Below are 3,459 nucleotides of genomic sequence, written 5' to 3'. Positions count from 1 at the left end.
AGAATGTTGGACACAGAATTTGAGGCAGGCAATGGGAAAGTTCAAAGCGTTTATGTAACACAAACAGGTGCGCAGGGTTGGAGGAGTTTTCTCCACAGCTTGCGGTGGGCGCCGCCCCCAGAGTTCCTAGAGAGAGAGCGGAGCAGGCGCCAGCCGACGCCAAGCAGCAACAGTGTCCATAAGGAAACTAAAGCAGGAGTCAGAGGACAGGTCCATGTTCAGAAGCCGGAAGAATCCAGGAAACAGTCCAAAACAGATCAGACAAACAGAGCAGACAGGGGCAAAGCAAAAACTCAGGATCAACAGAACACAGACTACAGAATGATAGACTTAGTCTCACCAAAACACTCGAATAACCTGGCGCTGATGGAAGGCAAACACACAACATAAATAGCAGAGGAACCAGGTAGAAATAATCGGCGTTAATCAGACACAGAACCAATTAGACAGGGGAGCAACGAGCAAAGGAAAAAAACCAAACCATCAGTGCCAAGATCATGATAATAAATAACATACATATTAATGATATATCCCATTTATGCCTGTGATCCCTCTAAACATTACACACACTGTACCTTTAAAGGATAAAGTCAAATTTATTAGCAGTTTTCTAACTATAAATGTACTTTCAAATTGGCCATTCACTGATTTTTTTCTGTTCTAAAAATAGTCAATATCTAGTCAATGTCTTGTTGTAATACGTTTAACTTTAGACATAAGATTACAGTGCAACACAACATTTCTAATACCAAAATAGAAATAAAGTTATAGTATCCGTTCTCATCCCAGCCACTTCACAGCCGAGTGCGAAGCGGCCGGGATGAGGATCAGTGCCTCCAAATCCGAGACCATGGTCTTGAGCTGGAAAAGGGTAGAGTGCCTTTTCCGGGTTGCAGAGGATGTACTGCCCATAGTGGAGGAGTTTAAGTATCTCGGGGTCTTGTTCACAAATAAGGGAAAGATGGAGTGGGAGATCGATAGGCGGATTGGTGTGGCATCTGCTGTGAAGTGTGCACCGTACCGGTCTGTTTTGGTGAAGAGAAAGCTGAGCCAAAAAGCAAAGCTCTGGATTTACCGGTCCATCATGAGCTTTCGGTCATGAGCTTTGGGTCATGACCGAAAAAACAAGATCCCGGATACAAGCGGCTAAAATGAGTTTTCTCTGTATTGTGTCTGGGCTCTCCGTTAGAGATAGGGTGAGGAGCTCAGTCATCCGGGAAGAATGACTGAGCTCATGTGTTAGCGCCTGACCATAGTCGCTAACACATTGTTTGTAACGGTTATGGTTTTAATGTATGCCATGGGTTACCCATAATTCCAAGTCATAGTGTAAAAAATAAAATACTCTTCGTTCTTTTAAGATTTATATTTCGGTTCGAAACATATTATATGAGTGTATTTTTTGACCAACCGTCTAATAAACTATAAACAGTTTTAACATAGCAATTAAAAGTACCACTGTGTGCTTTGCTATTGGTGTCGTGTTTAACCGGCTCACCATCATGTTGAAATCTGGTATGTGTTGTGGTATAAATATGATCTGTTGCGGTCAGTCACTTCAGTATTAGGTGGGTTTTGAGTGCAGTTTTTCGCATCCTTACCTATGCAAAGACACATCCTAGTCTATATATGCGTTGGGGGCCTACCAGGTGTCAGTGACGGGTCCCCTAAAAGGTCATGGGCCCGTAAGAACTGCAGTCTCTGCTTACCAATATTTACGCCATGTCTTATAATCTGAGGGTGGGTTCATAGTCATGAACATCTGGTGAGACGGGGGAAAAACACCCAGACATGAGCTGAAGCAGAATAGACTCACACATTTATTGGGGCCATATGTTCCCTTTCTCTGGAAGCAATCCTTTCAATCTTTCAAAATACCGTTATTGAGTAAATGTAAACCTTACTTGGATTTTGGCAGGTTTTAAAACTTGACCAACCTGTCAAGTTTTATCCTGTTGATATTTCTTTACAAAATAAAGGCAGAGAGGAAAACTCCCTTTTAACAGGAGGAGACCTCCAACAGACCCAGGCTCTGTGTGAAGGGGCATCTGCTGAGGTTGACTAGGGTTTAAGGAGACAGAAGTAGACATACAAAAATAAGCAGAGATACAAAATGTAACTGTCAATCAGCTCCACAGGCAGCCCCATCCAACAAAGACACAGGCAGGCAAGCTTTAAGCCAGTTCCCAGGTCATAGGATGAAACAGAGCACATAGAAAGAGAAACTGGACTACCCTAGAAAACAGGCTATGCTCCAACTTCTCCAAGCAAAGTTGTTGATGGCAGCAGCACAGCTGATTATTATCTCCAGGCTGGTGTCACAGCCAATCAGGAACAGACCAAATAAAGCTACTATGTTAGTAAAAGCAAAGAGAACAAAGATACTAAGATAGAACTGAGATAAAGTTAGAAATTGAACTAACAACAGAAGTGGTTAACCTTCAAATGTTTAAAAAAAAAAAATCTGGAAGAATGGATCGCTATCTAGGCTGCAAGGAAAAGAGGGCAAGCAGAGATTTCCAGCTGCTGGTCGGCAATATGCTGGAGGTCTTACGGTAAGAACTAGAGCTGCATATTTTACTTAGATCATAATCCTGATGAACCGATTGAACAAATGATGTTTGGAAGTGGACTTTCTCACTTAAAAAATTTTTAAAACAAATTTTCCAACTCATCAAAGTAAATAAAGCCAAGCTCTCTAGCTTTAACTTACAGAACAGAGTAGATAAACAACCAGAGTGCCAAGCATCTAGAACATTAAAGTGTCAAAGCAACTTGACCAGCATTTGACCCAGCTTCCAAATTCCAGCATTGAAGAGTTTTTGATGCCCCAAATGCGTTTGGTTTAAACGCACTATTAGGCCTGGTGTTGGGGCTCATAAGCAGGTGCCTGGTGATCAGATTGCTAAGCCCAAATGAGAGCTATATCAAATTTATAAGGACAGCTGATTGTGGGGAAAAAACCTACCTGTAAAATGCTGCTGGGCCTAAAGGAGGGAGTGCTGACAGCTTGTTGTCAGTCCACTCTAGTAAGACTCAATGGGTGCTAGGTTTTGTGATGTTTTTTCAAAGTAACAATTGGATAGATCACCAGAGCTTTCTTCCACAAATGAAAAACAATGCACTCTTCAAAAAAGTAGTCATACAGTCATTGGTGGCACATAAACAAGTTTGAGCCGAGATGCAAGGAGAGATTTTGATATTACTCTTATTTCATAAACACATTTTATAAATTTCTTGAAAAGCTTTTTTACCATGAAAATGTTTTATGTTGTAGCCTATTTTATTATAATTTTTTTTTTTTACAATTTTGTGTTATGATATGCTTGTCAGCTCTCTTTGAGGTAATGAGCATTTATTGTTGTGAACCACAGTGCTGGTACTATTGGACATCAGTGCAGCATTCGATACTGTCGATCACTCCATCCTGTTAGAGCACCTGGAAAACTGCCTCGGCCT

This window comes from Cyprinodon variegatus, unplaced genomic scaffold (assembly GCF_000732505.1).
Source record: "Cyprinodon variegatus isolate N-32 unplaced genomic scaffold, C_variegatus-1.0 Scaffold244, whole genome shotgun sequence".
Classification (NCBI taxonomy): domain Eukaryota; kingdom Metazoa; phylum Chordata; class Actinopteri; order Cyprinodontiformes; family Cyprinodontidae; genus Cyprinodon; species Cyprinodon variegatus.
This window is presented reverse-complemented; position numbering follows the sequence as displayed.